This window comes from Ochotona princeps, chromosome 10, assembly GCF_030435755.1.
Source record: "Ochotona princeps isolate mOchPri1 chromosome 10, mOchPri1.hap1, whole genome shotgun sequence".
Taxonomy (NCBI): Eukaryota; Metazoa; Chordata; class Mammalia; order Lagomorpha; family Ochotonidae; genus Ochotona; species Ochotona princeps.
The window spans coordinates 15407490-15432241 of record NC_080841.1 but is presented as its reverse complement, the minus strand read 5'-3'; the positions used below and the strand labels follow the sequence as shown (position 1 = coordinate 15432241).

General features: G+C 49.1%; 1 protein-coding gene and 2 non-coding genes across 13 annotated transcripts in view; 1 reads left to right on the top strand and 2 right to left on the bottom strand.

Annotated features, from left to right (window-relative positions):
• The window catches only part of MDM4 (MDM4 regulator of p53), an 88949-nt gene extending 75664 nt beyond the window's left edge, over positions 1–13285 (bottom strand). For 4 of the 11 annotated variants that reach the window (XR_009246140.1, XR_009246141.1, XM_058669058.1 and 1 more), the window contains exon 1: positions 12712–13282. The gene's annotated coding sequence lies outside the window, so the exon portion shown is untranslated. Of the gene's footprint in view, positions 1–12711 lie in introns of all 11 variants that reach the window. The other 7 variants (XR_009246142.1, XR_009246145.1, XR_009246144.1 and 4 more) reach the window with 5 other exon arrangements.
• Positions 13286–16159: 2874 nt separating this feature from the next.
• TRNAK-UUU (transfer RNA lysine (anticodon UUU)) lies at positions 16160–16232 on the top strand. Its single transcript has one exon. It is a non-coding gene; the product is annotated as a tRNA-Lys (tRNA).
• Positions 16233–16676: 444 nt separating this feature from the next.
• On the bottom strand, positions 16677–16749 carry TRNAK-UUU (transfer RNA lysine (anticodon UUU)). The gene has a single exon. It is a non-coding gene; the product is annotated as a tRNA-Lys (tRNA).
• Positions 16750–24752: the final 8003 nt, after the last annotated feature.

Sequence of the window (24752 nt, the reverse complement as noted above, 5' to 3'; positions counted from 1 at the left end):
CTAATTTGTCTCATAAAAAAGTTATAGAAAAGGAAAATAAGTTTTAAATAATTTGCTTGAGTTTACCTTCAGGTCTTTTTCTAATAAACAAGTAAAAACCAATTAGTTAAATTTACAGCAAGTCCCATTAAGGAGGGAGTAAAAACTACAAAAACAGTGAGAACACACAGGCTGAAGACCGGGCACTCTTGCGAGAAGTCTCATGCGTAACCAAGTTTAAGCTATAAAGGCCACCTTTACCCTCCACCCCCTCCCCTGGTGTCCCCTGAAACAGTGAAAAGCAGACACAAGCAAAGCTACTTTTAAGGCTGGTTCTTAATGAGCATTTAAAATCATACAAAAATATGAAAGCTCTTCAAAAGTTTGTGTGAAATGAGAGTTGAAAAACAAGTTTACCTGGGTACAAAAAGTCTTTCTGCTGAAGTTCACACAAAATACATACTGTGTATGGTTTGGAAGACGTGCACCAAATAAACTTACCTTTTGATTCCTTTCTGCCATGAACATTCTGAAGCACCCCATTAAACCAACCCTCATCTCCGCAAACCTGCCAATCCCGCAGTCTGAGTTACCAGCCACTCTCCCCTTTCAGGCTGCACTGCTCAGTCAACGGGAAGCCATTCCTGTACAATGGCACTGTACATCGAATCACACATTCTGAAGGGTCCGTGTCTTCAAAATATATCCAAAAGCTTCTCACACCTCCCATAACCACTATAGTACTTCTAATTGCATTAGCCTCCTCAGAGCACAGAGGAGTAGCGAACAGTCTCTCACAGACACTAACTCAAAAATCAACAGGTTGTCTGTCACTTCTGGTTTCTAGGAAGTACAAGGATTTCTCCCATCAGCAACTGACCAGTTCTGCAGCAGACATTGACAGGGTGCTAATCCTGACTGGAAATGGCGTCAGATCGCTCAGGTGCATTTCCAGTCCCGTAGGCTGCCCCCCACTTTCAACACCAATCACCAGCCCCAGGTGGTTTTACCTGTGCTTCTGATGAGATCAGCTGTAAAATAAAATTCTCAACATCCTCCTTGGGTCTGTTTAACTTGCTAACAAGGCTCACAGAACTCGGAAAACACGCTAACGTTTACTGGCTATTCCAAAAAAAAAACCAGTGAACACCAAATGGCAGCTGCTAAGGTGAGGGATGTGGAAAGCGGTGGGACCCTGTCACCGCCTCCATGTCACTCACAAAGCTCTCTGGAAACGTTCCGCAAAATCACTCCTAAAGCTCTTCCCGGGCTGCCTTCGCCCTCTGGCTCTTACTCTTTTGTTTCTTCGCTGTTAATGAGGCCTTCTAAGATTATTCATTTTTAAAACCAACTCCATCTCCTTCCCTGCTCTTCTTATCCACCATCCTTATCTCCACTCACTGCATTATATGCTTTTACTCACCATGCAGAAAACCAGCTACAAGTGGGCAGGGATTTGTATCGATGTGTTCATTACTATATTTCTGGGCCCTACAGCTGAGAACTATATTCATGGCAGAGCAGAACAGAAATACAAGCTTCACTAACTGAAGACAGTTTCCAGAAATAAATGGACCCCAAGGAATACCCTCCTGACTTTGTGATTCAACGTAATTAACAGAATGCAACAGGTGCAAATGTGCCAATTCCAGGCCTGGCAGCTTCCTTCACTTGGAGGCCTCTGGAATCTGCCCTCCCCCGCCCTCCACCCCAGTGAGGATCACACCAAGGCACCCGATGCAGCTCTTGAGCTGAGCCCAGGCTTCCGACCAGAACCCTCCAAGCAGCACACGCATAGGCTAGCTAACAACAGCTGCAGGACAGATCCCAGGTGAGACTCCCAGAACTGTTCAGCTCAGCCTGTCAGCCCCCATTCATGAGAAGCAAAAGGTATGAACTAACGTTTGGATGGTTTACAACATAGTGTTGGCTTACCCAGAACAAACAGCAAAGATACACAGAGTATACTCTATACCACATACTAAACAAGTCCATTTAATCCCTAAAAAGCTACCTGATGTAGTTACTATTTTAACCTTAGTTTTACAGATGAGGCCAGAGCCCAGAGAAGTTGTCTACTCAAGATCACATAACCAGTAAACGGCTGCAGTCAGGATTTCAAACTTAAACTCCAAAGTCCCCTCTTAGTAAATCAGACCTAAGTACACAGAATCAATAACAACCCTTTCACTCGAGACATTCTGGTCATCCACACGTGGCTGTTTTTTATCAGTGCAGCAGGCATCTGCAAACTGACTCCTAGAAATCACCCGTATTTGCCCTAACACCTCCCAGCCCCCTGCCTCCTTATATCAATCACCCTAAACTAGATCTCCAGCCCCTAGCTCTCCCCTGCTGCATTCTACTGCATCGCGTCAGATTCCCGGAAAGTTTGTATTTTTAGTTGCTCTCAAAATAAGTAGCAAGTCTCTAACATGTAATTAGGGGGATTTTCATCTCACTAAAAGGGACTGATTTTTACTGTGATGTCACTTTAGTTTATTAAGAACTGGACACATGAAATACATTCACAAAGTTGCACAACCATGCACCTCCCACACTCCCTCTCACCAGCAGGTGGGAGCTGCTGCCTCTAGGTGCCTCTTACAGATGACATCATCTGACATTTGTCCTTTGGTGTCTGGCTCATGTGCTCAAGGTTTACATTTACCGTAGCATATGTTCATCCAGTTTTCATTTCTCACTTCTATGTAATATTTTTATGTGATAACATTTACTTCTAGTTTTTTACTACTATGAATAATGCTACTAACATTCTTACTCTTTTTTTTCCTTCTTTTTTCCCTATATTTTTATTTTGTTGATAATTTTTAAACAGTTGATTAGGGCGCAAAGGGTCAAGGGCTAGAGGAAAGTGGGTAAAACCATTGTTATCACATTCTTCTTTTTCCTTCTTGTATTTGGGAGAAGCAGAGAAATAAGGGGAAAAGCCACATCCAGACTCCCAACCATCCCAGGGTCCCTGATGCAGGGCCTGCTCCAAGAACTCTGCTCAAATAACTTATAGTTCAACAGTTCTGTATTGCTGCCGATCTCACCCTCCAGGCCCGATGAAATCTGCTGACTGACATAGTCCATCTTAGAGTCTCCATTTGCCTACATTTCCACTGCCAACCCTTGTCTGGGATACTTGATTGATTTGTTCTGTCCTCTGTTCTGGTACCAGGTGTCCTCTGCAGGTTCTAATGTACCATCATATCGGCCATGTGCAATTGGCCATGCTGTCCACTGTTTCACCTAAGCCACTGAGGAAGCCCAGCTCTGACACAAGCATTCCACAGTCAGACCATGGACCCTGCAATTCTCCCCATGACTGAACTTCTGAGTCCAGCAGTTCAGTCGGGGATCCCCAAAGAAACCTCATCTGAGGCAATCCCAAACCCGACAAAAGGTGCTATAGCCCTGCCCGGCCTGGTCTGCCCCATCCCAGCTCTCACGCTCACCAGTGGGGGTAGTGGTCCAACAGGGGAGCCCCATGCAGATCCCCTACTGTGTTTGTTCCCTACCATCTGGTCTTGCATGCAGTCTAGTCTGGCATGGTCTGCCTCACTTTGGCAGCTGCCAATGGGTGTTATAGCCTAGCTGTGCTAGGCACCACCCCCAGTTCCAGCTCACACTGGTGGGGGCTACAGCCCAGCCCAGCCCAGCCCAGCCAGCTCCCAGTCCTGGCCCTAATGTAAGCTGACCGCTATTGCAACCCAACCAGCCCGACCTACACACCATTCTGTTTCCCAGATGTGCCAGTGGGTGATCTGGTGGATCACCCCAGATCTAAGCCAATCATATGCCGATGGGTACCATTTGCTGGCCTAGTCTGGGCTGCTCCTTGTCTTGGTTCTTACGCTCACCTGTAGGGACTATGCCCCAACAGAGGAGTGCTCCAAGCTCCTCCATCAGAACCTCTCCCAATGCCAGATCTTGTGCACACCGGCGGGTCCATGAACCAGCCCTACTTAACCCATCTTCTGTCCTAGCAGGAACGGTGACCTTTCCTTACCAGCCCCTACCCTTTCCGGTTTTACCTGTTGGGTGTTACAGCCCAGCCAAGCCTGGTCTACACAGCTCCCACATGGCTCAGTAGGGATAAAGATCTAGCTCAGCCCATCCTATCCTCATCCTGGTTCTCACACACTTCAGTGGGTGCTTGAGTCTGGCCAAGTCTGGCACAACCCAGACCAGTCCACACCTGTGCCAAGGGAGACCACAGCCCCCACTCTGTCCCTTGCACTCACCAGTGGGAACCACAACCCAGCCTTAGCTCCCAATCAGGTTTGTTCCCAGCCACAGATCTCCACGTGCCAGTGGTTGCTCCGATCCAGCATGGCATAGCCCCCTACCTGTCTTGGCCTTTGCTTTTGGATGTCATAACCTGGTCTGACCCGACCATCCCCCAGTCCTAACTTTTGCTGGTGGCTGCTACAATCCAGATCTGCTCAGCTTGCTCCGATCCCTGGCTGTTGCAAACCATCAGGTGTGGTAGCCTAGCCCAGAATGTTCTGTACTCCAACCTGGTTTCTGCACTTGCCAATGAGCTAAGGTCTGCTCGGCCCTGCCCGGTCTGCCCCCTTCCAAAACCTGCCTGCATACTTGCCAACGGATAGAGCTGCCTTTCCTAGCCTGCCCAACACCCAGGCCTGGACCATGTGCTTGTTAGCGGGAGCTATGACCCAATGGGGGAGTTGCCCAGGTTCTCCCACTTGGCTCACCCCAAGACCTAGATTTTACACATGCCAGCAGGTGCCAGGCCTCATCAGCATGGCCTGCTCCCTCCATCCCAATCTCTGTGTGAGCTGGTGGATGAGACCAACCCAGCTCACCCCACACCCTGGTACACATACGGGGCTGCAGCCTGCACCTGCCCAGCCTTTTCCCAGGTCCAATATCCTTGAATGTTGGCAGATTCCATGGTCACAGCTAGCTCAGCCCCTACCTCCCCAACTCTTAAGCTAACCAGCGGGACTTGTATTTCCACAGGGTTAGGCCCACATATTCCCTACAGAATCTACCCCCAGACCTGGTTCTCTTGCGGGCTGGTTGGTGTCATGGCCCAGCATAATGTGACCCGTTCACTGTGACAACACTCACTGTCATATAGCCCCGTCAGACAGGTCCCCTGCCCTAGTGCTTGTGTGGGCTGGTGTGTGGTGAAGAACAATGCTCCATGCTAACAAGCCCAACTCAGAACTCCCATGTGGGCTGCAGCATCGGTCTGATCCATAAAGGTCTTCTGGTCTCTCCCCATCAAACCACCAGGTCTCAGTCCTCTCGCTCACCTGTAACACAGTGCACTTGTCTTTTGGAGTCCTTCTGCAGTCATTTCTTACCGACACACACAGTGTTTCTTTTCCAGGATTGTCCCTCAGCAGTAATTCACATCTGGACATGAACCCATCCTCACCTGGGCGACCCCCAATCTCCCTGCAAATCCTGAAGCACAAATTCCTGGAGCATGCCACCAGGCACACAGTGCCAACTGCTGACACCAAACCGCCCAGCCTGGAGCCACCCTTGCTGCGGCACCAGCTGGGCAGGGGGGCTAAAAGACCCCAGCAGGCCCCCAAAATCACCCACCGCTCCTGAGGAGCATGTGGGCTTGAGGTGACTTCAGGCAGGCCCAGTCTGGAGCCATCCCTGCCAGCGGCGCCAGCTGGGGGGGGGAGGTGTGGGGGTTAAAAGACCCCAGCAGGTCACCGCTCCCAAGGAACATGCAGGCTCCAGGTGACTTCAGGCAGGTCCGGGCAAGCCACCCCTGCCTGAGGCACTGGCTGGGCTAAAAGCAACATTCTTACTCTTGGAAATGAAAAAACTTCTAGCTGAGGTCTTACACTCACCTACACTTTAAGGGGGTGGGTATTTATGAAGGCCTGGCAGAAGCCAGGAACCCCCAACTCGACCTGGTCTCACACGTAGACAAGGATCCAAGTAACTGAGCCAGTATCTGCTCTGTCTCAGGATGCACTAACAGGAAGTTGGACAGAGAACAGAGTGACAGCTCGAGCACTTGAGCCGCTGTCATCCCCATGGAAAACCCGGAGAGAGTGCCAGGGTCCTGGCTTTTGCCGGCCTTTGGCAAACAAACCAGTGGATAGATCACTCTCTCAATTCAAGACAGAAAAAGACAAAAGATGGAGCTTGTTCCTATCTCCAAGTTTGCTCCCTAATGGGTACAATCAAGGAGCTGGAAACTCAGGCTAATCTCCCACGTGGGCAGCAGAGAACCCAACTACCCGAGCCGTAGGCACTACCTTCTCAGGGTCGAATTAGGAGGAAGCTCCACCAGGAGCAGGGCCGGGACTAGGCTCCCAGCCCTCCCATTCAGGATGCAGATGCCCCAACCTACATATGGGCGCTAGTTCTAATCCCGGCTGCTCCACTTCCCATCCCTCCACTTTCCCATTCCCTGCTTGTGGCCTGGGAAAGCAGTCGAGGATGGCCCAATGCCTTGGGACCCTGCACCCGTGTGGGAAACCCGGAGGAAGTTCCTGGTTCCCAGCTTCAGATTGGCACGCACCGGCCCGTTGCAGCTCACTTGGGGAGTGAATCATCGGATGGAAGATCTTCCTCTCTGTCTCTCCTCCTCTCTGTATATCTGCCTTTCCAATAAAAATAAATAGATCTTAAAAAAAAAAAATTTCTGCACACTTCTGTCTTTCCTGCTCCAGGCTCCGTCTTCATGTCATCACTTCAGGGTGCTATATGTCACTCCACTATAAACAACCAGACACATCACCTGGTCTTCAGGACAGAGGTTTTAGCCTTTAAGACAGCATGCAATATATTCCCCCTAAATTCATGCATCACTCCTAACAGTCTCTGGATTTAAATCTTTTAGTATGTCTTCAATTGCAACTCTTTATTGCAAAGCATCCCAGACCTCACATGCCTGCAAGTACTTTAAGCATTCCTGCAGACTTAAATGTTTGTGGTTGACTATAAAATCCTGGGCTGCCCATTCAACACTCTGAATACACCATCTTCTTCCACTTAGTGAGGCTGTTGAAAACTGTGACATCAATGCACTTTGGCGTTTTTAGATTATTTGAGGAGCAGGGAGATAGAGAGACAGAGATTTCTTTTCCATCTGCTGGTTCACTCCCCAAATGGGCCCAGCTGAAATCAGTAGCCCAGAACTCCACCCGGGGCTCCCATGCAGGTGACAGGGCCCATGCACTGAGGTCGTCTTCCACTAGCAGGGAAGCTAGAATGGTGACTTTGCTGTACCCATTCTGCTATTTATCCCATCTGCATGGTTCTTTATTTCAAACTTTCTATTTTCATAACTAACATCTGGTTCCCCAGCCTCTGCTCTTTCTTGTTTCCAACTGCTAGTAGCTCCCCTCATTTCTTGGTTGCTAATCAGTGTGGTCCATCTGCCCTCACACATTTGTTCCAATGAAGCCTGTATCTTCCCCCCCCTCAGAAATCCTGTGCTCTTACTACTGATTGTCCCCTAGAGATGGCCACCTACCATGCCAACCAGAACACTGAGGCAATTAAGACTCCAGGGCTGGGCCCGGCGGTGCGGCCTAGCGGCTAAAGTCCTTGCCTTGAACGCACCGGGATCCCATGTGGGCACCAGTTCTAGTCCCGGCAGCTCCACGTCCCATCCAGCTTCCTGCTTGTGGCCTGGGAAAGCAGTCGAGAATGGCTCAATGCCTTGGGACCCTGCACCCGCGTGGGAGATCCGGAAGAGGTTCCTGGTTCCCGGCTTCGGATCGGCGCGCACCGGCCCGTTGTGGCTCACTTGGGGAGTGAATCATTTGATGGAAGATCTTCCTCTCTGTCTCTCCTCCTCTATGTATATCCGGCTTTCCAATAAAAATAAAATCTTAAAAAAAAAAAAAAAAAAAGACTCCAGGGACTGGAAAACCCACCCTACACTCCCATCCCACAGGCCAGGATTTCACACCTTCTTCCTCAAGAAGACACTTTACCAATCAAGCCTATCATTTGCTTGCTTTTTGTGTCAACTCCTCGTGATAGGGGTTTCCGAAATGCCCTCCTTCACACTCGGGGAGAACCTGACTAGGATGCTATGTCACAGCCACTGAGGAGAAAAGGCAATGAAACAGAAGAGAAACTATAGCTGTATTCCAACAGGCACCTCTGGCCAGGATTTTGCCCTTCCAGCCTGTCTTCCCTCCCCACCAGCCCATATCAGCATGACCTTGGGGAAGGGAGCCAGTCCTGCAGTCAGCACCTTGGTAAGAACAGGAACTGACCACTCGGCAGCCTGGAAGGATTTACACCACAATAAGGGGTTCTTTAACACCAAGTACAAAGTGCTGTGCTCATAAAAAGGCCACAGAGGCTCAGAGCAGGTTAAAATTACTTTTCATTGCAAGGCAGAGGGGGAACGATGACAGGGAGTAGAGACAGAGAGGAGTGGATTTTTAAGTAGGAAAACACGGGAAAGAATAAGCTGTGTAATGAATTTGATAAGCTTGGAATTCAGAGTAGTATTTTCTCCCTTTTCCATTTGGGACTCTCTTGACCATAACAGTGTTGTATTCACTTGTTACCTACTGTTTAAGCAGAAAATGGAAGCTTAAAGAAGCCAAATAACGTGTCAAATCCAAAATTCTTCCCACTGTAGCTGCCAGTAACACTCAGTTCCTTAAGCAGAAAGTAGCCTACGATCCCTCCTTCCTCTGTGTTACCACACCCATCACCAAACCTACTCCTCAATCTTGCAATACCTCCTCTCTTCTCCATCTACAAGACCACATGCCCCAAACAAACAAGTGTGATTTCTTGCCCAGATCCTGCAACATACTCTAAACTGATCTTTCCAGTCCACTCCAATTTCAACACTGAAGCTAGGAGGATTAAACCAAAGCAAAAAGCCCGCAGCAGTGTCCAGGAGCTCAACGGCTCACTCCTCCCTCCGGCTCTAAAGACCAACTCTTGGCCTGTCCCCACCGTCCTCCCCCGTACTCACTGGGTCTGAGCCACCTGGCTCTCGGTTTCTCAGCAGCTCTGCTTCCTACTTCAGGGTCTCTACACCCCTGGTTCTTCATTTATAGTACTGTGACTTCCAGAGAACCCTGATCCAACCCAACCCTGCAAGGCTCAAGTTAAATGTCACCTCCTCAACAGACATCAACAGAAGCCAAAACACCATAGGAAAAGGGGAAGACTGAAAAATACATGGGCACCACACAGCACTTAACCCACCGCACTCAACAATACAAGCTCGCTCAGATATAACATACTTCCTGTTACGAACCAAACAGGAAGTAACAAGCACCATCCAATTACTGTTGATCAAAATCTGGAAAAAAGAAATCTAGAGCAAACTACTAACAAGTGTATAGTGAAATATAGGGCAGAGGAAGAAGGAAACAATTCTAAAAGGGAGCAACGGGGCAGGTGCACTAGGCATATACGTCAACAGCTTGGTCCACCTGCTTCCCCCATCAAACGCCTGAGTGTGCGGGAGGCGCCAGGAAACGCGCAAGCCCGTGGGTCCCTCCACCCACAGGCTCCATCTGAACTAAGGTCCAGACTCTTGGCTTTCACCTGGCTCAGCTTAGCGTCTGCATTTGAGGAATGAATCAGCGGATGGAAGATTTCTCCCTTCGTCTTTCAAATAAAAAAAATCAACAGAGGCAATTAGCCAAATCCAGCTTGTAGGAAATTCTACAGGACATGAAGTGGAAAGATTGTTCCATCACTAATTTAAAAAAGGGGGGGGGCGGGGAGGGAGACCGGTGTGGTGGCCTAGCAGCTAAAAGTTCTCGCCTTGAATGCGCTGGGATCCCATATGGGCACCGGTTCTAATCCCTATTGCTCCACTTCCCATCCAGCTCCATGCTTGTGGCCTGGGAAAGCAGTCCAGGACAGCCCAAAGTGTTGGGATCCTGCATCCGTGTGGGAAACCAGGAAGAAACTTCAGGCTTCTTTTGAATCAGCTCAGCTCTGGCCATTGTGGCCATTTGGGGAGTGAATCATCGGATGGAAGAGCTTTCTCTCTGTCTTTCCTCCTCTCTATAAATCTGACTTTGCAATGAAAACAAATAAATCTTTTTAAAAACGAGAGAGAACCTTATACAATATGTAGACATTGTTTGTATCCTGATTCAAATCATTTCTATAATGTCATTCTTTTCCACAATCGGGAAGCTCGGAGCTATGTACTAGGTATTAGGTAATTATTTAGAAATTGCTGGGGCCTGCATCATGGCCAAAGACTCCTAAACCTCATCTTCAACCCTCTACCTCTGGCAACAACTGTGACTTTAAAACTAAAATAAAATATTTTCATCAGAATTTAGCAGAACTAATCATTCTTACCAATTTTTTCAAGGTCTAAGATTTTGAACACTAATCCTATTAAAAACTAATTCTAGTCTTCAAATGGATATGTAAGAATAAAGAAAACTTTTTTTTTTTCAAAAAGGAAGCTACTATCCAGATGTTGATGGAGTTCTTAACCAGATCTGCCCCACACCAAAAAAAAAAAAAAAAAGTGAAACAAGCAACACCATTCTATTGCGGGGTGGTAACGAGATCACGCCAGACAAGCCTAGGGCTTATTAAGTAAGGAGTCTTCATTAGCCAAGTTTAGTGATAACAGGGCCCACTAGAAATACCAAATCACAAGTCCATATGGCAATTCAGTCAACCAAAACCCCAAGAGGAACAGTCACTACCCTGAAGTCCAAAGACCTGTGTCCCAGCTTCCCCAGCAATATAAATTATTCTAAGAGACATGCAGCCGACAGCCTGGGCACTCTCACAAAGCTGCAGACGTTCACCTTTCCCTGGCTTCTCTGCCCACATTCCATCACTGCTAGGCCTCACCTCTCCTGGAACTCCCAATAGCGCGCAAATTAGAAATACAAAGCATCTGGGCCCGGCGGCGTGGCCTAACGGCTAAAGCCCTCGCCTTGAACACCCCAGGATCCCATGTGGGCACCAGTTCTAATCCCGGCTGCTCCACTTCCCATCCAGCTCCCTGCTTGTGGCCTGGGAAAGCAGTCGGGGGCGGCCCAAGGCTTTGGGACCCTGCACCTGCGTGGGAGACCAGGAGGAGGTTCTGGGTTCCCGGCTTTAGATCGGCAAAGTACCGAGCATTGCGCTTACTTGGGGAGTGAATCATCGGACGGAAGATTTTCCTCTCTGTCTCTCCTCCTCTCTGTGTATCTGACTTTGTAATAAAAATAAATAAATCTGTAAAAAAAAAAAAAAAGAAAGAAATACAGAGCATCTTAGCATTGCTGCCTTCACTGTCCCACCCGAGCAGTGAACAGAGGGTGAGGAATACAGACACACAGGGGCCATGCTTGGGGACTACCTCTCCTTGGAGTCTGTCCGCAGGAAACCAGAGAGCAAGCAGGTACTGGGGAGGCCAAAAGTCAAGTGCCAGGGCCACTGAAGCACAGGACTGAGAGTGAGCCTCTCCCTATCATGGGCCTTTATAGGGGCTTGGGAGGGGAGTGGTCACACAACAACACAACACCTCCGAGCTCAGGTTCCAGGTGATGATAGGTGAGCATCACAGGTGGGCAGGAGGGAACGCCTAGGTGATGGGGTGGGAGGCGTCTCTTCCAAGCTCTTGAGCCTGAACTAGCTGCCTTGCCTACCCTACCACAACTCCAAAGTTTAATCTGCAAAACAAGCCGGGACATAACCTAAGCCCACCAAGGAACTTTGGTACGATCCTGCAATCCAATATTAGGCAAATACATACATACATATATATCTTTTTAAAATTCATACCGCATGGAAAGCCGTTTATGTTGCTGTTATTTGAAAACCTTAACGTATCAAACAATAACTTCAAAATCATCCCCCTGTTTAAAAACGTCGGGGGCGCGGGGGAGCCGTCTGGCGGTCAGCCACCCACGTGGGAGGCCAGGACAGAGCCGGCTCAGTCCCAACGGTTGCCAGACCTTGGGGAAGTGACCCAGTGGCGCAGCGTTTTCATGCACGGCATAAAAAGAAAAAATAAAGTTCTTCATAATACAAACTTGAGTTTGCCGAGAACAGATGAGAAAGGACAGAACCCACCGAGAATGCTGCAGGCCAGGCGAGGGATGTTCGCACACCTTTTCCAATCAACACCTGCCATCCTGGTCAACGCTGCGACACACTATAATAGTCCGAAATCCTTTTAAATTAAGTTACGTTTTCCTCTCAGGAGACTTAAATAGAATGAACACTCAACACGCAAGGTTCCGCCGGCCGAGGCCTCCAAGACTCAGAAGAGCTTAACGCACTTTCACCGAGGTGGTTTTCAGTTTTTCCAGGTGTACACGAATTCCTGGGATGCGAGCGGGAGGCGCTTGATCCCAATACGCACTCCCAAAAAAGGGCATTCGCCAAACACACACTAGAGCGCCTGAGAGGCAAGGGCTTCGCAGACTCAAAGAATCCACGTTCAAGTCCGCAGCCACACTGAATGTCACGCTCCGGCCGGCCTCGCACGGTTCCCCCGGGGCGCCCGGCACCCCAAAACCGCGCCGCACCCCGTCCAACGGCCGACCCGACTCTCGCCACTGCAGATCTGCGACCACATCGCCTCAAGGAACCTCCACTCCTGTTTCCCGCGCGCCCTCGCCCCCCAATCCTTCCCTCTTCCGCCAGGCGCCATCCCACGCGCGAAGCCCCTCCCGCCGGCCGCCCCGCTCCGAGTTCCGCACAGCCGGCCGCCCCGCTCCCCGTGGCCTCCGGCACCCCGCCGACCACCCAAGCCCCCAGGCACACCTCACGGCCGCTCCATGAGTCGCTTCCCCCGCCGGCCGGAGGGTCAGGTGGCCGCCGTAGGCCCTACGGCCTGGGCAGCATTTTCAAACGGCGAGGGGTGAGGGCGCACTTCCGGCCTCCTGGACCCCTCTCTCCGCAGTTTCCGGTGAAGCCTCCGGAAACCATCGACGAGCCCCGGGGAAGAGCTAGAGAGGCCAAGCTCTTCCGACCATTGAGTAGCTCCTCGTCCGGCAAGAGAGTCTCGGGCGGTGGACGACAGTTGGTCGTGACGTGTGGGGGGGATTAGAGACACACGTGTCCCAGGAAATCGGACAGCGGAGCCGCGCGGAAACGGAGAGCGTGGTTGGAGTCCGCCTGCAGCTTCCCATCCAGCTCCCTGCTTGTGTCCTGGGAAAGCAGAGAAGGAAGGCCCAGAGCCTTGGGACCATGCACACGCGTGGGAAACCTGGAGAAAACTCCTGGCTGCTGGCTTCAGATCAGCTCCAGCCATTGCAGCCGCTTGAGGAGTAAACCAGCGGACGGGGGATCTTTCTCTTTGTGTCTCCTCTCTGTAAATCTGATCTGCCTTTCCAATAAAAAGAAGCAAATCTTGAAAAAAAAAATGAAATAGCTATTAGACGGTGTTCCGGTAGCTTATTCTATATTTAAAAGAATTAGAAGCCAATATTATTCATCTACGGCTTTCCTAGAAAAACAGATTAATGAACTACCTTATACACACAGGAAGATGAAAAAATACACTTGCCTTCTCCCCACCCACTCTTCTTAAAGAATGGTATGAGAGAGGTCTTCCAAAAATTCATGAAAAATGCAAATTATTAAAAACCACCCATATCGGTTGGGGGGCACCAAAACAAGCTTATATGAATGCGTTGTAACCTGTCTGAACAGGATCTAGTTTTTGGCACAAAGAAAGGTAAGACATTGTTTTGAAAAGACCCCCTGTAAGGGCCACATGGATTCTGAACTTGAAGCAGTGACAAACACCAGAGTGGTAGTAGAGGAATGATGGAATTACTGGTGCTTCACCAACGATTGATGACACGAAGATGTGAAGGGAACAGCTCCTCAGAGGAGCTTCCAGCTGTTTGTCAGGACTCAGAGAATGTCTCTCTTGATGCGGTTTCACCCCCTTTTTTGCATGGACACTCAGCCACCCCACTAAGAATTTTATAATCTATTGAGGCATTGTTGCTTGCCCCTGTAAGATGGGTTTTGCAACTGATGTGAGCTTGGGAGTTAATGTTATTGATAATGTCCTGCTAAGTGGGCCTTTGACTAGCCACAGGAGTACAATTAAGCCCATGCCATTTCTAGACACCTTACTGTGTGCCTACCCCTTGCCCTGGAATCTGGCCCATACATATAGCATGTCTTCTGGGAGATGACTTGATAAGAATCTTACAAACTAATGAAAGTGATGGGAGTATGCTATGGCAAAAAACATAGTTACTGTGATCATAAAGCTTAGCCTGTCGTTGCAACTTTTTTAGAGCATAGAATATGTAGTTGTTTTAGCTGCTTTCATAATTTTTTAACTAGAGAAATTATAGGGCGATTTTATTCATGTCATAGACATGCTTTTGATTATTGTTTGATTGTAATTGCATGGGGATTTAATATTTGAAACTTTTGGATTTCGCATTTTCTGCCTTGTATCATTTTTCTCCCATTAAATGATGGGCAAGTTGTGGAAATAGAAATGTAGTAGGAATGTATTACTGATTAGTAGGTAATCACATGTGTCTTGGCCTTGGAGTCCTGGCTGTCACCTGATGGCTACTACTGAAGAATGAATACTAGCTTGATTTGAAGAAACTGATTATGATAACTTACAGAATTATCTTTAAGAGCACCTGGTTGACCATGAAGTAAAAAAATAAAATAACCAAACATCTGTGCATACCCACTTAGTCATGAAGTAAAAATAGAGCAATCAAACAATTATGCAGAGGCTTGTGATGTGCCTGAGTAAATAAAAAGGACAGCTTTTTCTTGCGCTGTTACAAGAGGGCACCAAGTGAGGGTGTCTGTGTCCTTTTTCGCCGACACCACACACCCTTCTTGAGCTCTGAACTCTGCTGGAACTGGCCTCTGGCAATATCCGTGACTATTTCACACTTACTGGCTTCAAGTTCCTCATCCAGAATTGCCTATTCATGTATGTTGCCCATTCCTCTATTGCTTTGTTGGTCTTTCCTTTCTGGTTCATAGCAGCTTTTTTAGAACCCCATAGTAATCCTTTTGATTATGTGTATCACAAACACCATCTTCACAGCTTTCACTTGTTTTAAGTCTTGCCTTCTGATGAGCATCAGTTTTTCTTTAATGAACTGAAATGTAACAATAATTTTATTTTTGGTTTTTTGGGGGGGTATATTATTATTAAGGAGATGATTCCCTACCTTTGGGTGCCCAAGATACTCTTGCATAATTTTTTTCCAAAATCTCAAAGATTTGTTTTTCAAAATGTGGGCCATTGACCCCTTTAGAAAACATTTTTGGGCATGTTGTAATGCACAAATTCAATTTCATTTTTTTCCCATTCAAACGAGAAATGCCATGGTTCTGTAACAGAATCTACAAAGTAAATGCGAGTCTGCAGCTCTCTAATCACCTTTTCCTACCTGTTTAACAGAATTATGAAAGGTTTTGTGAAAGAAGGAGTCTTTGAGTGAAATCTTTAATAGGATTTCCAAAGGCGGGGATGGGAGAAGCCATTTGAAGAGGCACAGTACCATAGAAGAAAAGAAGTGTGAGAAATTAGTGGACACGATGGGCAGAGCCCACTTTGAAGAGCTGGGCACTAGGTACATTACTGGGTATAGTACTGAATCACACAGTCCAATGGAGTAGCTACCAGCCACAGCTGGCACGGCTAGCCCAAACCGAGAGGTGCTGTGAGGGTAAACCAGTTTCGGGAGCGGGTATTCGGCAAGATACCAGCTGATCAAGAGACCCTTGGGGTCCCCCTCTCTCGGTCCCTCTCAGTGTCTCCCGAGCTGTTCTTTCCTTCTCTGTCCTTGAGATCGCTGCGGCAACTCCACTGGGGTTTGGGGTTCTTGGAGCTGCGGAAGCCCCGACCCGCCCGTCCCCTCCGTTCGGCCAAGGTCAGCCGGAGCTCAGCTTCGCGGAGACTGTTGTTCTGTCTCTGGGCAGTTGGAGCTTGGCTGTCCACCGTGTTCTCCGCGGTCAGCAACGCTGCGGAAGCCATTACCTCAGGGTGCTCGTAACCTTGCTCCTGCGTGCACCCCAGATCAAAGGAGACGACCCCACTCTGCTCGGCGCCCCCGCAACGAGCTCCGAGCTCTGAATTCGCGGGTGGAAACGGCGGCTCCGGCCTGGCGTCCAGGGTCCCGGCCGCCTGCGGATTTCCAGCGGACACGAGCGTCCAGCGGCTTCACAGAATGAGGCAGAACAGCAGAGGGAGCACAAAGACCCACTAGGGGCCCGGATAGCTCAGTCGGTAGAGCATCAGACTTTTAATCTGAGGGTCCAGGGTTCAAGTCCCTGTTCGGGCGCTGTTGTTTTCTGACCTGTTAGGTTTTTACATTTCTTACGGGATCCTTAACCAAACACAGCTAGTTAACAAGTACCCTGGTTCCTCTTCAGATCATGTAAATCTTAACGCTTTTACAAGTTCTTGGCGTGATACCCCCGTTACCATGTGTGAGGGGATTTCATTTTAACTTTCTCCTGGCACCCACATTTCTCCAATGTTGGCAAGCTGAAAAACTCCTCGCCGGAGAACCCTGGGCAAAATCTAGGTACCACCCACCAGGTCAATGGCTTTACTAGCCACTATTTTACCTTGAGAATGTCTAACACATGTGGAAATCAATGAAAAATGAAAATTTACACTGAATTAAGAATAAAATGTGAGAAACAGCGTTTCTGCTGTGGGGAGGGATCGAATTGAAAGCAGAAACGAAAGCCTTGAGCTAAGGAGGAAAACAGAGGGGAATCGCCCGAACAGGGACTTGAACCCTGGACCCTCAGATTAAAAGTCTGATGCTCTACCGACTGAGCTATCCGGGCGCTCGATAAGATTGTGGGTCTCCTATTCACCTGCTATAGCTACCCTAGGCTGCTTCTAGCGAGTGAATCGTGTGTTTTATTTAGATAATAAGCGATACTTTCCTTTTTAAAATTTCTTTTCTTCCCTAGAGAAGCCACGATGGGAAAGTGAGCATGAGTTAAGATCCTCAGGATGAGAGTTCAGACCTCTAACTCCGATTTTGATGGACTTTTTTCTTTCTTCCCCTTTCGGGTGAGTTGCACTTCTCAAGTTAGGCTCACACCATAAGCCCTGCCAAAGAGGGACCACTGTGCACCAGTGGGAGCCGCGTGGAGTATTGAAAATAAAGCAACTCTCCAGTCAGCCTAGTTTCATCAACTGGCTGGCTGCACTGGCCCTGGGCCACAGGGTGAAGAAACTGCAAACACTGATGAGGGAATCCATTTCTGTTTCTGGGAACTTGAGTTTTCTGAACACAGTGAGCAAAATACCTCAGCCTCGGGTGGAGTATTTTTTTTTTTCCCTACAATTGTCTGATTCGTCTAGGATAAAGTCCATCAAACTATGATCCCAAACTGGCTGGGGCTTTCCACTTGTATAAAATGAGATTATTAGTCAACCTCTGAGACATCGTCTTCATCCAGGCTTTTACCATTTCTATTCCTTTTCCTACTGTGAATGAGATTAGAATAGTCAGTCTCTACGTGCACCAGGATGAAGTGATTTAATTGTGTGTGTGTGTGATTTAAACTTTTTTTTTAAATGTCTTGATTATCTGTTATGGTGATGGTTACCTTTGAAGTCAGAAATGTATGGGATGCAGATCTTACTGTCTAGCGGAAGAGACAAAGACTCAGAAACAATCTCCACAAAGTAACAGTTGCAAGAGCACAGCTTCCAGCCCTCAGGTGAGGATAGACAGAAAAGAAGGGACCGGTGGAGAGTGGTCAGTTTCCTGCAAGGAGACCCCAGGACAGTGGATCCCAGCCAGCAGCTGGCCCAGCCGTCAGAGGAAGCAGTAAGAAGCAGAGGCGTTTATTTTGTAATCAGCTGTATTTCTTAGGCACTCACATTGTTGCATGAGGAAAAACATCATATTGCTATCCTTTCCTTCAGGATCAGAAAGGTAGCCATGGAGTGCTAACTAGATAGGAGGGGATTCGCCCATCAATACATTATACTTAGAGTGAGGCACAGTGGGGAAGGAATAGTGAGTCTGGGAGGATTGGAGAGAAAGAGGGCCAGCTGCACTGGGAGAATCATGATTCACTGAATCTGACAGGGTTGCCAGGAAGTAGAGAGACAGGACCGGCCCTGAGACAGCTGACCAAGTCCATAAAGAGTTAAGGAAAATAACTTCCTCTTAGGGGCAGTGGCAGGTGACTGGGAGTTTGGCCTGTAACGCTAGTCTTTCACCATTAACAGGCTCACTCCAAAGAGCTACCTGCTGCTTCAGTTACACAAGCTGCGTAACTCAATTTTATCACTAGAGGGCAGGCTAACCTCATTGTTTAGCGCAGTCCTCTGTTTCTTTAAAACATTTCTTTAAAAAAATTTTTTTTTTCTTTTGTCGTGTCATTGAGAGGCAAAAAGAGAGCAAGAAAGGAGACAAAGAAATACCATTCATCAGTTCACTGCCCCGGTTGACGGCACGGGCAGGAGTTGCACCAGGACAAAGCTCAGAGCCCAGAACTCACCTAGGACTCCCATGCCGGAGACTTGGACCATCAACTGTTGCCTCCTGGAACACATTAGTAGCAAGCTGGAGCCTGGAAGTCCAGGTAGGTCTGAAACCCTGGGCACTCTGACAAGTAACTTAACCCCTAGACTAAATTCCTGCGCTTCTTTTATTTCTTAAGCTTATTTCCTGAGCCTTCTCCCACTCCCAATTATTTAACCTTTTGTGGGTGTGTGTGGTGAATGTTTAAGTCTGCTTTCTCAGCCCACAAACTGGGTGGGAAGTGGAGCAGCTGGGACACCAACTAGTGCCTATATGGGATCCCAGCACTTGTAAAGCCAGTTGAGCCACTGTGCCAGGCCCTTGTGTGATAGTTCTATTTTTGTGTTTTATGGGACCTCCATACTGCTCTCCACCCTGACTGTGTCACCTTACCCTCCCTGCAGCGGTACCCCAGGGTCCCTCCCCATCTTTTCTCATATCTTGTCTTTCTGAGAAGCCAGTCTGCCATGGGGGATGGGATGGTACTTGGTGGTTTTATTTGCGTTCCCCTGATGATCGAGACGTTGAACACCTTCCCCCATATCTGTTGAGTGGGTTCGCCATTTATGTGCATTTTCTAAGAGCATATCCACCGAGGTCCTTGGCCAAAATGGGGCTGGTGTTGTAGCACAGCAAGTGATCATTTTTACGATGCTGCCATCCCAAGAATCCCCACTGCTCCACTTCCAATCCAGTTCATTGCTGATGCACCTGGGTAAACAGCAGGCCCAAATGTTTGGGTCCCAAACACACATGTGGAAGACCCAGATGGAATCCCAGGCTCCTGGGTTCCGCCTAGCTCAGCCCTGGCTCTTGCAGACACCTAGGGTTTGAGCCATTAGATGGAAGATCTGTTTCTATCACTCTGCCTTTCCAGTAAATAAAGTTTTTTTTTTTAAAGATTTATTTTTATTACAAAGTCAGATATACAGAGAGAAGGAGAGACAGAGAGGAAGATCTTCCGTCCGATGATTCACTCCCCAAGTGAGCTGCAACGGGCCGATGCGCGCCGATCCGAAGCCAAGAGCCAGGAACCTCTTCCAGGTCTTCCAGGTCTCCCACGCGGGTGCAGTGTCCCAAATCCTTGGGCCGTCCTTGACTGCTTTCCCAGGCCACAAGCAGGGAGCTGGATGGGAAGTGGAGCTGCCCGGATTAGAATCGGCGCCCATATGGGATCCCGGGGCATTGAAGGCGAGGACTTTAGCCACTAGGCCACGCCACCGGGCCCTAAAGTTTTTATTTTAAAGATTTATTTTATTTTTATTGGAAAGTCAGATATACAGAGAGGAGGAGAGACAGAGAGGAATATCTTCTGTCTGATGATTCACTCCCCAGTGGCTGCTAAGGCCAGAGCTGAGCCAATCAGAAGCCAGGAGCCCGGAGCCCCAGTTATCTTAAAAAAAAAAAAAAAAAAAAAAAAAAAGCCTAATGACTTTAAATGGAGACTAGCTCGGGGTTTCTAGTGGTCCCACTAATCTGTCCTGTGAATACTGGGAAACCAGCAGCCCAGGAATCCCGCTCACCTGCAGGAGCTGAGACGCTGGGATACATACTTCTCACATACACACTTCTCACGCTGTGCATCCCGTAAAGGTGCAGGGAAGAAGCAGGACTGGCTTAAAGACCGTGGATGTGTAGGGAATGAAGATATCAGTTTGTCCACAAAGCGGTCACAGCCCTTCTGGCCAGTCTCAAGGATTGATGAGCCTTCCGAAGGACAATCCATACAGGACTTTACAACAAAGATGCTGCCACCACGGCCTTTCTGTTAGCTGCCTCAAAGGTAACAAAGTTTAGCTAAGCGGCCTCTGTCGCCTTCTCCTCCCTCTCACTTCAGACACCTGCTCCCTGCCCAGTAACCTAGTTCTTTTCTTGCTAGCATGGAAACCTGAAACTCGCTGTCTCTACCCCTCTCTTCCTGTAAACTAGATCCAGGTCTTCAGCACGGACTCAGTTCACCAAGCGTCTTGCGAAGGGCAAGCTTGGGGCAAGGCCATTCACTAGGCCTAGATAGGCCCTGTGCATTTTCTAAGCCTTGAGGAGCAGCCGCGCCGGTTACCCTTCTCTTTCGGCCGCTCCCCAATTCAGGAAAAGAAAAAAAGACCAGCCATCACAACACCCTATGAGTGATATTGCAACCAGGTGATGTTTATTATGTGTTTGAACACTCTTAAGAAAATTATTTATCTATTTTTATTGGAAAGTCAGATATACAGAGAGGAGGAGAATCATGGAGAAAAGATAGAGGAAGATCTCCATCTGTTAATTCACTCCCCAATAGGCCACAACAGCCAAAGCTGAGCCGATCCGAAGACAGGAGCCTGGAGCTTCTTCCGTGTTTCCCCACGTGGGTGCAGTGTCCCTAGGCCTTGGGCCGTCCTCTGCTGCTCTTCCAGGCCATAAGCAAGAGCTGGATGGGAAGCAGGGTTGCCAGGATTAGAACAGCTGACGTCCTCTCCTTACATATGCTGGGATCCCATGTGGGTGTCGGCTCTAATCCTGGTGGACACTCTCATTAATGGCTGACTGAAGAACTAGCTGCAGGCCATATGAGTTTGCCATTGCTGCCATAACAAACCACAAATCTAGCCAAATTGTATGACACATAGTTGATTTTTTTTTTTTAGGCTTCATTGGGCTAAAATCAAGGCCTTGGCAAGGCCATGATGCACAACGTGAGACCAGCTCTCCATCCTGCTCGCGCTCTCTCTCATGGGGTCTCACCGAACCTTACCCACTTCCCTTAGGTCTGCAGCCCCACCTTGACCCCTTTCCTTTTAGCAGATTGCTCAGACGCTCTCTGGTGGCCTCTGACCCCTCAGTTTATCATTCTTCTCAAGCACAGCCGAGGCAACTCCAGTCTGCCTAGGATTCCCTCTGCCCCGTCCCCGGGACCTTTTTCATCATCATTGTCATCCTCTGCCTCACTGTCTTTGTCTTCTAGGTCTTCTACCTCAACACAGGAACATGTTTAAGTCTTTCCCATCTTCAAAAGAAAAAGCAAAACTTGCTTTTGATGCTGCAGTCCCCTCTATCCACTGCCTTCTGATTTTTCCTTCTCTTTAATTGCCATGCTTCTAACAGCGCTTACATCCCGCTTACTCTTTGATTCACCTGAGTCTGGTATAGCCAGGGCTTCTCTCACTCTGTGGGTGCTGGGCATTTTCTTACCCACCCCAGTGGCATTGATAGTCCCACCCTGCCTGAAGTTCCTGCTGGCCTAGGGTGAGGCATTCATGCTTTTCTGACAAACCCCTCCCATCCTGGCCTCGGACACTGTGGTCTCCTTTTGCCCCTAACTGGTTATGTTTTCTGGAGGCTTCTTCCTTCATGAAAGTCATGAAAAAAACACAACAAAGCATGCATGGAGCCAGGGACTCCAGCTGGGTCTCCTGTGTGGATGGCGGGGGCCTTCCTCTGCTATCTCGCGAGTGTGTTAGCAGGAATCCAGCCTGTACCCTTTGGCTTGCATCATCAGATCCTGGGGGGAAGCAAGTGGGACATTCCAATTGGAGGGGTAATCTCTTAGAAAATAAGAGACAATGTACAAAAGGTTGACAGGGTACAGCAAAACTTAAAAGGAAAAATGAGCAGTACCCTGGGACCACAGCAAAGCAACACTTCCACCCCTCGCCTGAAAAGTCTGCGGAAGGAAGCGATGATCTGAATCGAGAGAAAAGGTGTCAGAGAGGGGAGGGAGAGCTGTGGGCTGCGGTTGAGGGTGGCAGCCGGCCCACACTAACTTCACAGGCAAGGGGCCTGAAGAAAAAATCACCCCGACTTCTCCGACTCTTCTCTCAGCCTCTTGCCGCAGCTGCCCATTGGCACCTGCTCACCGTAAGCTAGAGGGTCCAGAGGACCTGAAGAAGTGAAGACACAGTGTGTGCTGTGACTTTCAGATCCTCCTCCGTCACACTTCGGAGGATCCTCTTCTGCTCACACTCCCCTGCTCCACTGCTCCTCACCCACCCAGCCTCTCTGTCACCTAGAGGATCTTCACATGGTGGCTTGCACTGGTTCCTCTTGAAAACATTTTTCTTCTATCAGATTGCACTACCAGGCCTTTGATCTGCTCCTCCCCCAACTCCCCAGGGGAGTGCTCCACCGCCCACAGGCCTTCTCCCCCGGTCATGTGGAATCACCCATGGCTGCCATACGGCTATACTGCTAAGATGGGCCTGATGATCACCAGAGCAGGATGTCCCAAATGAGTGTGAGTGAGTAAACCGACAAGATCAGGAAGAACTCCTATACAGGAGCTGGGCGGGCCACCTGTAGTCATCAAAATCCTGCACTTTTCCACTAAAAATAAAATAAAATAAAAAGATTGACTTCTTTATTTGAAAGACAGAGTTATCAGAGAGAGACACAGAGATCTTCCATCTGCTGGTTCATTCTCCAAATGACTGCAATAGAAGGAACTGGGGCAGGCTTAAAACAGGAGCCAAGAACTCCATCCCCACATCCCACAGGTGTGAAAGGGACCCAAGTGCTTCCTCCCAGAAGGCTGGATGGGAAGCAGACGCGGTGGCTCGATGCAGATGTGTTGAGCCAAGTGCCTGTCATGTGTTTCTATGTAGCCATAAAGCTCAGATTGCAGGGACTCGACTAACTATGGGAATGAAATAATTTTCCAAGGCCCCACCCACCTTCAGACACCTCAAGTCAATTAGGTTTCATCCGTTTTTTCTTTTAAGATTTATTTATTTTTATTACAAAGTCAGATACACAGAGAGGAGAGACAAAGATCTTCCATCCGATAGTTCACTCCCCAAGTGAGCACAACGGCTGATGCTGCGCCGATCCGAAGCCAAGGGCCAGGAACCTCTTCTGGGTCTCCCACAGGGGTGCAGGGTACCAAATCCTTGGGCCATCCTTGACTGCTTTCCCAGGCCACAAGCAGGGAGCTGGATGGGAAGTGGAGCTGCCGGGACCAGAACCGGCGACCATATGGGATCCTGGGCGTTCAAGGCGAGGACTTTAATCGCTAGGCCACGCTGCCGGGCCCAGGTTTCATCCTTAATTCTTTAATCCACCAATGTAATGACTCTGAGGATCAAGCCTTGACCACTTGGGCCTTTGGCAGATGTCCAAGCCAGTGTCTAAGCCAGCACTCCCACCCTCTCCCCTTGGCTTTTCACAACCGCTCTGAGTGGTAGGTGAGAAGTGAGGCCTGTGTTTATGATTGGTGTTGGGGCTTGGGGGGTTCAGTGACCTAACACGGGAGCACAGAAGAGACGCACAGTTCTCTCACCGGTTTCCCATCTTACCCAGGGGCACCTGCCACCAGGAGCCCTTTATATTTGCCCACCCCTTTGCCAATAAATAGCTGTGTGCCAGCATCTAAGATGACTTTCGACCATCAGCTCCTGGAGAATTCTCTTGGAGGGGTGGTGGTAGGGTTTCATATCAGCAAAGAGAATCTTGAAGGCTCCACCTTTTTTTAATGCCTTTTTGATACTTCCTTTTTGTTTTTTAAACTCCCGGTGAACCCAAGACAGACCGGAATAGCAGCATCTTAGCAAATATTTCACCCAAAACGAGGGAAGGGGGAAATGGGGTGGCTGTTTCCATGGGAACCCTAGCTGGGAGTGTGGGCATCGGAGAGCAGAGTTGGGCTCTGGATACCTGAAGGGGTTGCGGAGACCCAGGCGCTTGGTAGAAGGAAGAAAGGAAGGTGGGGTGAGGGGGAGAAGATTGATGTCCTAGGGGACATATACTTTGATACGGGGCATCATGGTTATTATGCAAACTAAATGCAAAGAAGAGTAGGCCAGCTTTGGTTTCTTTTCAGTGGAACCTTCAGGAAAACAGCTCCAAGCAAGGTACCGAGAAGCAATCTTTTACATCATGGCATAGCTGTATGTCCCCCTACCCTGGCTGGGATGGAAGGTCGTCGCCGCCTTTACTCCCCCGGGCTTGTCCGCACTGTCCTCTAGGCCACGTGGCCGGTGTGTGTGTGTGGTGGGGAGCCCACCTGCAGCCACCCCACACCTGCCTCCCCACTTGGCCAGGGGGATCCGAATGGAGGGAGGGTCAAGTCCTGGGCTCGGAACCCAGACCTACCGAGAGTCGCCGTGTCCTCTCGGTTTTCCTCTCCCTGACACAAAGCCCGAAGGGGTCCGGCAGGGGGAAGTAGCGACCATCCGCACAACCCCTGCTTGCCAGTGCCAGTGGCACTCTCAGTCCCCGAGCCGCGCCGCGCTCCGCACGCTTCCCGGGTTCAGGGAGGGCGGGCTGAGGGGGCGGCGGCCCAGGTCCCGCAGCCGCCCCGCCCCGCCCTCCGGCTCGCGGCCGATTCGC